General features: G+C 46.7%; 2 non-coding genes across 2 annotated transcripts; both read right to left on the bottom strand.

Moving 5' to 3' along the window:
- Nucleotides 1-5,493: 5,493 nt before the first annotated feature.
- LOC136541097 (small nucleolar RNA snoR14) lies at nucleotides 5,494-5,582 on the bottom strand. Its single transcript, XR_010780197.1, has one exon. It is a non-coding gene; the product is annotated as a small nucleolar RNA snoR14 (small nucleolar RNA).
- A 129-nt stretch (nucleotides 5,583-5,711) lies between these two features.
- On the bottom strand, nucleotides 5,712-5,798 carry LOC136541088 (small nucleolar RNA U61). Its single transcript, XR_010780189.1, has one exon. It is a non-coding gene; the product is annotated as a small nucleolar RNA U61 (small nucleolar RNA).
- Nucleotides 5,799-12,255: the final 6,457 nt, after the last annotated feature.

Raw genomic sequence — 12,255 nt, 5'->3', positions numbered from 1 at the left:
ATATAAGTGGAAACTTCATGGTAAACGCTATGCCAAAAAATAGGTTCAAAGATAGCATTTGAAAATAGGTCTCACAAGACTAGCCGAGATGTGTACAACAGTTAACATTAATAAATAAAAGATGGAAGCACACCATGTAATGGAAATTGGAAATCAAGATGCTAATGCTATGGCAGACATGTATTTTTGCTAGAAGAACTGCACTCATTTGCAGCTACAGCTACTGTGCACATGAGAGAGACAGGAACAATGGATAGAAGGCAAATGGTGCAGCAGCAGCCCTACAAATAACTGCAGTCAAACATATAGTATAGTAATACGCCAATGCAGGGCAAATGTAGCAGCTACAGCCCTACAAATAACTGCATTTGTATTTCGCACCCAATCCGAGGAATGACGACCATTGTCATTCCAGCCGTCATACATCCAACTATGATCTTCTACTGACATGGCTATTGTTGTGACAATGAACTGAAACAGAAAAATTTGCAAGTAACTCACATGATTTAGTGCATGTATTCTAAAACTAATAGACAAACAAGTTTATATAGAACATATACTGATTATTACTAGTAACAAAATTTCTAGACTGCATCAGATGAGTCACAATATTGACTATTCTCTAAACCCAGTAGACAACTCACTTAAAAAAGAATATTCACCTAATAGATTGCAACACCAAAATTATCATAGTGCTAAGCTTCTTAGTTTCTAATTTTTCAGAAATGAACAGACCGTATAAAATATTTTAGACATGCCAATTCTGCTAACAATACAAAAAAAGCAGCAAGAAAAGGAAATTTTCCTTCTCACCTTAAATCCTTTGTTCAAGAGTGACAAGCAGACTGTGAAGCCTTCTTTCTACAGATGTGGTGCCTTCCTTCTTCACAACAGAGCTCCGGGCAACACCGCCCCTACTCCTTGACTCCTCCTTGGCTCCAGGCGACCAAGCAGTAGAAGGGTGCCTCCACTATGGAATGGGAAGACTGAATATAATACATCAATATCAATTCTTTGTGAATCTTCTTGCTGCTGTCCACACAAGAATGCACTAGAAATCCCCAGAAAATACCTTACCTCTGTCAATCCATCCTTTGCTTCCACAGATCTAAACAACAGGACATGGAGGGAGGGAATGGGAGGCAGCAGATCGAGAATGGGTGATTGGAGTGAAAGCTTGGGATGGGGATTGGGGAGGGCTTAAGGTGGAGATGTGAGGGGGTAGCAGGGTGCAGAGTAGGGGGCTTTGGGAGGGCAGCAGGTTGGGGAGGGCGGACGGCGGCTTGGGAAGGGCGGCGGCTTGGGGAGGGAGGCAGCTCGAGGGAGGGTGCGGGTTGAGGGAGGCCGGCGTCCTAGGGAAGGGCGGCGGCCGGGCGCCGGGCGCCGGGCGGGCAGGCAGGCCCGCGCTGGGCAGCGCTGGCGGGCAGGCGGCCCGCGCGCTGGGGCGGCGCGAGGCGGGCAGGCGGCCGCGGGCGGGCAGGCAGGCCTCGCGCTGGGCCGGCGCTTGGCGGGCAGTGCGGCCACGCGCTGGGCGGCGCTGGCCGGGCAGGCGGCGCTGGCGGGCAAGGCGGCCACGCGCTGGGCGGCGCAGGCGGGTAGGCGGCCGCGCTCTGGGGCCAGCGTGGGCGGGCAAGGCGGCCGAGCGCTGGGCAGCGTGGGTAGGCAGGCGGCCGCGTGCTGGAATGGCGTGGGAGGCACGGCGCGGCTCTTCTACGATGGAGAAGACGCTCGCGCGGGCGCTGTGTTTTTTTTTTTCTTTTTTTTTCCTTTTTTTTTGTTGTGGGCTTTGCCTTTCACGAGGCCATTCATAAAAAAAACTGGATGGGCAGGCGGGAGAAGTGGCGCCTGAGCCTGAATTGACGCGGGAGAACTGGCCTGGACTGGGCGGCGGCGGGAAGAAGTGGGGCCTTCATATAGGGTTCCGATTTTTCGTTCCCTAGGATTTTATATATACCTCCTAGGGAAATCTTCCACGTAGGAGCTGGCCCAGCCAGCTAAAGGACTACAGCTCTTCTTGCTCCCGACGAAATCATGAACTTCCTAGGGAAACACCAGGTTCCCTACGGTTCCAAAAAGCAACCCTAGGGAAACATTTCATTCCCTAGAACTAATCAAAACCGTAGGGAACAATAAAAATGGTAGGGAAACTCGCATTTTCCAGTAGTGTAGACCTTCCATCATTGCTCCAGTCACTAGGACTACAGAGACGCTCCCATCATTAGTTGCATCATCAGAGTCACCTGCTATAGTCATACCTGCTAAGTCACAGGTCGCACCAGTTTCAGAGCAGACCCAGACCGCTTCAGCTTTAGTTCTAGCAGAGGGTTAGACAACTTAGAGCTCTAGATCAGAGGATGATGCTACCCAGTTCTAGATCGCTTATCGCACCTCAGCGCCCGACTCGTCTACTCCAGCCCCATGGATCGACCCTTAGGTTTTGGTGTTTGACGCCAAAGGGGGAGAGGGGTCGAGTATGATAGATATAGGGGGAGCGTTATATCTAGGGGGAGCTTTATGATTTAGCTTATTTATTATATTTGGTTTTTTTATGTGTGAGACATTATTATGCATTCATGTTTACTTTCATGCATTGAACTACATACATGTGATCGTGATATCTTTATGTGATATTTATGTGATATGTGACATGTGTGTTCTCTATTTTGATCTTTATATATGTCATGTCACTTCATTAAGCTTATTTGCTTTGCTTCCGCGTTTTTACTCCGATGCAAATGAGCTTTATTTCTTGTACTCATGTTTATTTCATATCTTTTGAGTACATCATGTTGACTTAGGTCATATAAGTTTGCCTAACTCTTTTTTATTATTGTCAAAAGCTTATATGAACCAAGCATGTTGAAAACATCATCTCTTTTACATACTCAAGGTTGTATTGTCATCAATCACCAAAAAGAGGGAGATTGAAAGCATCTAGACTCCTAGTTGAGTTTTGGTGATTAATGACAATACGTGATTACTATAACTAACGTGTGTTTTATAGAGGCAATTAAGTTAGATCATGGTAATGGCAATTGATTGGGCAATCATGTTTGTTATGCCCCTACGATGAAAATCGTTTTGGTTTTCAAAGGATGGATGACAAGGTTAAGGATAGACTAGTTCTAAGTGTCATTTGATGTTGAAGAGACACTTAGAGTAGTTTATGACTTTGTTTTTCCTTTGACCGTACTATTAAGGGGGGTATGAACTAGTAGTTTGACCTAAATGAGTCTTGTGGGTTAGGTGTGGTGCACACTTGTCAAATCTAGCACTAGGTATCTCCTAAGTAGCCCTAAGATTAATTGGAGAAAACTTCATTCACATATGATTTTGAGTTAGAAGTGAATGGAGGGTCAAATGTTGACCGAACACTGGTTTCGGTGTGACCAGACGCTGTTAGCAGAGTCCGGTCAGTTCATTTGATCAAGGAGAAGTTGTCTGGTTGCGACCGGACGCTGAGTGAAATGTGACCGAACGCTGGGTGCTAGAGTCCGGTCAACTCTAATAAGGTTCCAGAGAGGAAGAATCCTGATCGGACGCGTCCGGTCAGTGCTGATCGGACGCTGGTCAGGTTCCGGTTACTGACCGGACGCTGAGTGAAGTGGGCTAAGTGTAGGGTTTAATTATTGCAAAGATTTTTAGAATTAGCCCAATTCATCCCCTCTTGTGCATTTTCATCCTTTCAATTGCTATGCAGCATTAGAGCATCTCCAAGAGTTCCCTAAATATTCCTCCTAAAAAGTTTATATTTGTCAACTGCTAAAAAGATTTTAAGAGAAAAAAAGAAGTTCATCTCCAATAATTTCTAAAATTTGACTTCTAAAAAAATCAAATGACGGTCTCATTTGACCTTTTTTCTACGGTCTTCTTTTTTCCACGCGAACCTCTTCGTCGCCGCACATATCCACGCCACCGCTGCCTGCATTCGTCGTGTTGCCCTAGCCCAGCAGTCGACAGCCAGGCAAGCAGGCAACAGCGGCCGACCACTAGGCAAGCAAACAGAGCATGCATACAGTACTGTGCAAGTAAGCAGGCGGGTAGCAAGCAGGCAACCAGTAGGCTGCATGCAAGCAAGCAGGCACTCGTTGTCAACTCGACGTCGGGAAACAAGACCGAGAAGGATCAACCCGCTCATCGCCAAGGGCTCCAGGGTGACGCTAGCGGCCGACCAAGTTCCTCCCGTGTAGGAGCTGCCCTCCAAGATGTGCTCCATGATGGCAGCAGCCACGATCTGTCCCGGGTGGTGCTTCAGCTTGTGGGTCAGGTGGTCGGTGTACTCCAGCTTGCCGTTCATGACCTCGCAGAACACGACGGACAGGACCTTGGCAAGGATGGCTGATGTTTGCCTCAAGAGCACGGTGGAGGCAAGGCCAGAGCCCACGGCGGTGCCGTTCACCATGGCAAGACCCTCCTTGGGCTGCAGCTCGAAGAAGCCGCCCTGGAGCAGGGTGTTGATGCGGATGAGCATGGCCGCCCTCGTGGCGTCCACCCACAGGACGTGGTCGTCGGTGCCGATGCCGAATGCGCCAGCGTTGAGGAACCGAATGAGCTCCCTCTAGAGAGCGCCGCCCTCCTTGGTCCTCCTGTGGGACGTGGCGCCGAAGCCGGTGGTGACGCCGTAGCTGTTAATGACCCAGTCGCTGCTGGCCTTACCCAGCCACGGGCGGACTCGTCGAGCTCGACGCGGGCCTCGCCAGCGCCGGCGGCCACCTGCGCGATGCGGAGGCTGGTGCCCTCGATCTTCACCAAGGGCTGAACGGCGTCTCCGCGCGTGGTTCGTCCTGTAAAGTTACGGGGAAGGAAGAGAAATTTCTAAGTTCTCAAAAGATTAGGAGTAAATATTAAGAGTTGTTGAAAAAAAAAATTCTCATCTTTCTAAAAAAAACAAGGATTAAAAGAATGTTTAAGGAACTCTAGTTGGATTGTTGAAAAAAAATTCTCATCTTTCTAAAAAAACAAGGATTAAAAGAATGTTTAAGGAACTCTTTTTGGAAAGAATTTTTTTTCCATCTTTCTAAAAAAACAAGAATTAAAAGAATGTTTAGAGAACTCTCGGAGATGCTCTTAGTTCATCGCCAAATTATTTTATTACCCTTTTTTATATTTAAATGTAAAAACTCCCTTTATAATCGCATCCCTCTGTTTCTTTCATCATGGTGTGTATATATATATATATAAATATATATATAAAGCTGGTGGCCCCATTAGGCTAGAGAGCGGAGATCCTGTTCCAGGGCTGTCCTGTTCCAGAGCTGGACCTGGACGAATGTGTTTGGAGAGCTGTGATCCTGAGCTGAAGATTTGTCCTGGCAATGTTATGGAACGGGGCATATCCGCATGTGCAATCATTTAACCAAGTTTCAAGTTCAAATAAGACTCGTTTTAACTCGAAAATAAAAAGAAAAAAATCAACAGATTGCAATCGAATTGCGAAGGAGGTACTAGGAGATCGAAATCCAATAGAGTGCGGCGGGTAGAGCGGCTGCAGATGCGATCAGAGCCTGTCGGGATGTATGAGGAGTCATCACTTTGTGACATCAGGGGATTGACAGACTTTCATACATGCATCATCACCTCGCATCGGAAATCAACTCACAAGAACAAATATCCAAGAAGAGACCAAGCCAACAACAGGACAGGATCAGTTGGAAGCACCAGGAAGGAAGAAATAAGTAACTCTGGATCTGAGAGAAGGACGTAAAAACAAGTGGCTCAGAACTTCTTAGAGGATTTGTGCAACCAACACCGGCGTCCGGCGGACGCCTCCGGCACACGGATTTCTTTCCTCATCGCCAACAAAATGCTCAAAACGATAAAGTAATCGCCAAACAGAAACAGCGAAGAAAAAATGCTCAAAATGATATAGTAATCGCCAAACAGAAACAGCGAAGAAAAAAGAGGCAAACAGAAACAGCGAAGAAAAAATAGGAGCAGAGCAAGAGGGCGAAAGAACCGTCGGTGGCAGCAGGTTAGCGACGGCGGTGTGGAGCGGGGGTGCGGGAGAGACTTTCCCTGCGCCCTGTGTTTTATAAACCAGAACGGTGGACACCAAACCCTAGATGTCATGGGCTTGATGGCCGAGGCCCAGGAGGAGCGCAGCGGTCGACCTGGCCCATGGGCCTCATCAGACCAGTCATTGTGGTCTGCTTTTTGCATTGCGATTTGCAGCTTCTCTCGATTGAGTAGGCGTACATTGTTTTGGGACATAAGTGGTGTAGTTTTTGCATGGCCGCAAGCCCGCAACGTTGTCCGTACAGAGAAGAAATACATGAGGTGAGGAGAAAGAGAAACGTTCGGTCCAATAAGCCTGTTCATGTTTTCTCACTCGTAGCGGAGCTCAGCACCGAGGAGTGTCGTCGTGGCGACGGCGAGAGTACAAATTCGTCACTTCACTTTCTTCCCAATTGCCTCCCATTTCCAGGCACGCAGACACAGCTCTATATCATCTTCGGCTCTGGTCAGGCGGCGTGGCTTAAGGCTTCAGCCTGCCGACCGGAGTTCGAGCCCCGGTGCAGGCAGAATTTCCGATACCCATCTAAAAAAATCTCCTCGCTGTGCACGCGAACCTGGTGACTATGTTAGCTGGGTGTGCCTCTAGTGCCGCCGGCCTGATGATCTGTCCCGGTTCACTCGGCCCTTCGGGGTATGTGCCAGGATTCAGGGGTTTTCTCGACCAGGGTCATACGGTCCCTTCCTATGACAATGCCGTGAGGGCGGTTCTTCCCTCACCGGTCTGAGTTTTTTTTTTCATTGCTAGCTTGACGATTACTCAAGTACTAGACAAGTAGTATGGACACACAAGGCAACAAGGAGAAGCAACAAACAGCACAGCTGGGATCATCTGCCCTCCCCTTTTGTAGACTTGGCGAGAGAAGGGACGTAAAGCAACATCATAATTCACGAGCTAGACCTTGTTTGAATCCGTGGGTTTCTTGGATCTAGGTACTTGTAGCTTCAAGAAATATTTATCTTTAGTTTATAAATACAGATCCCAACCTCAAATATGGTGGTTTGCCAATGGAGCCCTCGTAAGCCTGCTGGTACGCAGGGGAAGCATTCGCCTCACTTCATAGGGTATGCATGCAATTGAACTTCAAAGAGCAGTGCCACGTTAAACATTTGATCACTTATTAATTTCTACCTTAATTTACTGCTAAAAACAATCAATTACAAGAAAACAGCATGTTTATAGACCAGAAAGCGTGGCAATTAACAGGCATGCTTGCCTTATGATACAGGTTCTAGGCACCCGTAACATGGCACCAGAAGTACTCTCTCTCTCAAAAAAAAAAAAAGAAGAAGAAGAAAATGGCACCTGAAGAATAGTTACAGCAACAGCATTCCCCAACCGAATTCAGCAAATGTGGGACAAACAGTAGGCAGCGATGGATCCTTATGCCGGATGGAGCTAAGTCTCTGTTAGATTGATCTTTAATCTTAAACTAGGTCCAACGGCTCAGTTAGGCTTTTGATCCGCGTACTGATCGAGGACGCCCAGCCCACAATGGTTGAAGGGCCACTGTCACACTGTGCTATATATAGAGGTGAGGTCGGCGGCTCTATGTACGAGGTTCGCCTGAGCCGAGCTCCCCACCGATAAACTCTAACCCGATCTAGTGAAGGGCGTAGCCAGGGACGAGAAGCACCGCCACCACTACACTGCGCCGCCACCAGTCTTCACCGCCGGTCACCACCACCCATCACCGTCACCGTCCTCACCGACCGTCACTACCCTCGCGCAGACACCGACACAACGACCATGGCCGATGCCTCTAGATCGAAGGCCTACGATGGTCGGTAACCTAGCACTACTGCTCCCTCTAATCTCTGTCTAGTTCACGTACTAGGAGATGCTATCCATTTACAAGATGTACCCGGCTAGATCTATGACTATGTGATCATAATATATCTTAACATTCGTACCAGAGCCAGGTTCTATTGAGTAGATCTCAGTATGGGTATAAATAGAAAAGAAAAGAAATCAAATGAAAGAGATGAACCGAATCGAATGAATCGAATCAGAAAAAGAAACCCTAACCCTAGAAAGAGAAAGTGGATGGTAGAGAAGGGGCTTCCTACCTGGGGCCCGGCCGTACCGTCTTCGCCGCCGGCCATCTCTATGGCCGGCGCGCGGGAAGAACCAGAGGTGCCGACCGGGCAGGTCACGCCACTGCGTGGCTCCGCCTCGGGCTTGGGTGTCAAGGGCACCGCAGCGTAGCCCTTCGACGGCGGTGTGCTCACCCTCGGGTGGACGAATGCTCCGACGAAGGGGCGTGCGGCGGCGCCGCCACTTCCTCCGACCGCCATGGCTGCTGCCTGCGCTTGCGTGAAGAGCGGAGGGAGGCGAATAGAATGGGGGCTAGGGTTATGGGACAGCGGCTGGAGGCCAGTTTTGTCTCTCCGAGATTGAAGCATGTCCGTCGAATTCAAATCAACGGACGAGATTGCTCGGGCCAACATTCGGCACATGCGGGATCGGAGAATCCCGGCCCAGGCCTAGGTTGCGGCCTGGGATGCGGGGGAGCGCGGCTACGCGCTGGGCCATGGGCCACGTTTCTGCTCTACTGGGCCGAAATGGCCACAAACATAGTGAAACATAATTTTTCTTTCGTTTTATTTTTCCAGAAACCTTTTGATACATATTTGATGAATTTCAATTGAATTTTGATGTCCAACTCTGCACAATTTTGATCCAATGACAATTTTGTTCAGAGAAAAGTACAGTACTGTAAAGTTTTTGGAAAAATAATAATGAAAATATTTACGCTTTCCGCTGCGTATTTAAAGTTGTTATTTTTATTATTAAATTCGAACCAACGAGAGAATTTAATTTTGAAAAATAGATATGTTTTTAGTTTATTATAATATTGTTATTATTCTGACCAACGTTGATTAATGGCAATATTATGATGTTATTTATGAGTTTTGTCATGCAATAATTCTATTTATGCCCAACGATGATGTAGAATTAGTGGAGGATAATTGTATGTTTTAATTTTGATCAACGTTGGAATTAAGACATGCAATTATTATTATTATGTTTATGTTCTTACTCTATATGAATTATGTTTTCAGGCGGATACAACTTGATGGGTTGTATCAAAGAGATCCCTACTCTCAAAGATGACAACTATACGGAGTGGAAGAAAAAGATTGTCCGGGCCTTCATCTTGGCTGATGTGGACTAGGTAGTCACCTCACCGTGTTCCACTGAGCCTGTGGCACCGGTGAGGGAGACAAACGAGGTTGATGCCACTTGGGCAACTAGAGAGGGATTTTGCATCTCAAAAGATGTCCTATGACCTTGAGCATAGGAAGTGGCTCACTGCCAACAAAAAATGTTTGGCTATGATAAAGAACACGATTGAGCCTACAATTATGGGCTCAATCTCAGAGTATGACACGGTCACCGAGTACCTCGATAGAATAAAGAGTCAGTTCTCTAGCTCTTCAAAGACATATGCTACCCAGCTGATAAAGCAGCCGGTGACAGAGAGATACTCTAGAAATGGTGGCATAAGAGAGCACATACTAAGTGAAAGCATCTAGGCTCCTAGTTGGGTTTCAGTGATTAATGACAATACGTGATTACTATGACTAACGTGTGTTTTGCAGAGGCAATTAAGTTAGGTAATGGTAATAAAGATCGATTGGGTTATCATGGTGGTCATGCCCCTACGATGGAAATTGTTTTAATTTTCAAATGATGGACAACAAGGTTAAGGATGGACTAGTTCTAAGTGTCGATTGGAGTGAAAGAGACACTTAGAGTAGTTTAGTACTTTGTTTTTCCTTTGACCGTACTATTAAGGGGGGTATGGATGGGTAGCTTGACCTAGGTGAGTCTAGTGAGTTAGGTGTAGTGCACACTTGCTAAATCTAGCACTAGGTAGCTCCTAAAAAGCCCTTAGATCCATTAGAGCAAACTTCATTCACATATGATCAAGAGTTGGAAGTGAATGGAGGGTCAAATACTGGCAATTAAGTTAGGTAATGGTAATGTAGATCGATTGGGTTATCATGGTGGTCATGCCCCTACGATGGAAATCGTTTTAGTTTTCAAAGGATGGACGACAAGGTTAAGGATGGACTAGTTCTAAGTGTCGATTGGAGTGAAAGAGACACTTAGAGTAGTTTAGAACTTTGTTTTTCCTTTGACCGTACTATTAAGGGGGGTATGGATGGATAGCTTGACCTAGGTGAGTCTAGTGAGTTAGGTGTAGTGCACACTTGCTAAGTCTAGCACTAGGTAGCTCCTAAAAACCCTTAGATCCATTGGAGCAAACTTCATTCACATATGATCAAGAGTTGGAAGTGAATGGAGGGTCAAATACTGACTAGACACTGGCTCCGAGGTGACCGGACGCGGGCGCAGAGTCTGGTCAGTTCATTTGATCAAGGTGAAATCGTCTAGTGTGACCGGATGCTGAGAGGCGAAGTGACCGGACGCTGAGTCCCAGCGTCCGGTCGACTCCAATAAGGTTCCAGAGAAGGAAAATCACGACCGGACGCGTCCGGTCACAACTTAAACACTAGAGTTTGGAGAGAACTGACCGAAGCGTCTGGTCAACATGACCAGAGCGCCCAGTCAACATGACCAAAGCGTCCGGTCACCCCACAGAGGCACATAACGGTTCGTTTTTTAGCCATGGTTATAAATACTTCCTCCATTCGTGTGTGGGGGTACTTTTGCTCATTTCAACAGCTAAGAAACACCTTTGAGAGTGCCAAGAAGAGCAAGGTCCTAGTGAGGTGATTGAGATTTGAGAATCCTAAAGAGAGCCCTCATTAGTGAAAGCAAGAGTAGCAAAGTGTGCATCCACCCTTCTCATTAGGCTTGTCGTGGTCAAGTGAGAGTTTGTACTTGTTACTCTTGGTGATCACCATCACCTAAACGGCTTGGTGGTAATTGGGAGTTTGGTGATCATCCGACGGAGCTTATGGATGACCCAACTCAAGTTGTGAGCGGTTGTGGGTGATTTACCGCGACGGAGTGTCAAAGAATCAACCCATAGAGAGCACTTGATCCTTACGCGGGTGATCAAAGGGGGGCTACACCCTTGTGCGGGTGCTCCAACGAGGACTAGTGGGGAGTGGCGACTCTCCGATACCTCGGTAAAACATCGCCGCGTTCCTCCTTCTCTCTTTACTTTGAGCATTTACTTTGAGCAATTCAATTCTTGTCATTTACATTCATAGAATTATCATGCTAGAGTAGGATTGGAACATAGGTTGCTAAACTTTTGTGCGATAGATCAATAGAAACACTTTCTAGGCACAAGGGATTAATTGGGCTAACCGTATGACTTAATTATTGGGCTAACCATAGGACTTAATTATTGCAAAGAAATTTAGAATTAGCCCAATTTACCCTCCTCTTGGGCATCATGATCCTTTCAATTGGTATCAGAGCCTCGTGCTCATGTATTTAGACTTAACCGCCTAGAGAAAGATGTCTCACGGGGATAGACCTCCTATTTTTGAGGAGGATGATTTTCCATATTGGAAAATCCACATGGAGGCATATCTAGAAGCTCTAGATGTTGGAATACTTAGAGCTGCCTCACAAGGCTTTCCAAAACCTTAGGATGCTACACACCTACAAGGCAATGAGGTGAATTATGAAAAGTGGAATGCAAAGGCTCGAAACACCATCTTTAAAGGCCTTTGCAAAGATGTGTTCAACTAGGTGAGAAACCACAAAGATGCCCATGCACTATGGTCGGACGTTTGTACGCTCCATGAGGGAACAAAGAGTGAGCGTGAGGAACGCTATCATCTTTGTCATGAAAAAGCTTAACTCTTTTGATATGCTTCCCAAAGAATGTGCTAATGAAATGTACTCACGCTTGAATGTTCTTGTAGAGGAAGTCAATGGGCTTAGACTCACTCAAATGCAACCATCCGATGTTGTAAGAAAGATCTTGAGTGTCCTTCCCATTGACAAATATGGGCATATTGTGACCGTGCTTCATCAAGGTGATCTTTCTACCGCTACACCGACACAAATCTTGGGAAAGATCAATACTTATAAGATGTACATGCATATCACACCTCAAGATGGCCCATCCTCTAACAAGAAGAAAGACAAAGACTTGGCATTCAAGGCTAGCCAAGAGAAGGGCAAAGCAAAACTTGAGTATGAGAGCTCAAGTGATGATGAAGTTGATGATGCAAGCCTTGCTCTCATGGTGAAAAGAACCGCTAAGATGCTAAAGAAGCTCAACAAGAGTGGCATCAAGTTCGATGGCA

The sequence above is a fragment of the Miscanthus floridulus genome, chromosome 2 (genome assembly GCF_019320115.1).
Source record: "Miscanthus floridulus cultivar M001 chromosome 2, ASM1932011v1, whole genome shotgun sequence".
Lineage (NCBI taxonomy): Eukaryota > Viridiplantae > Streptophyta > Magnoliopsida > Poales > Poaceae > Miscanthus > Miscanthus floridulus.
Note: the sequence above shows the minus strand (reverse complement) of the source record. Positions and strands in the feature narration are given on the sequence as shown.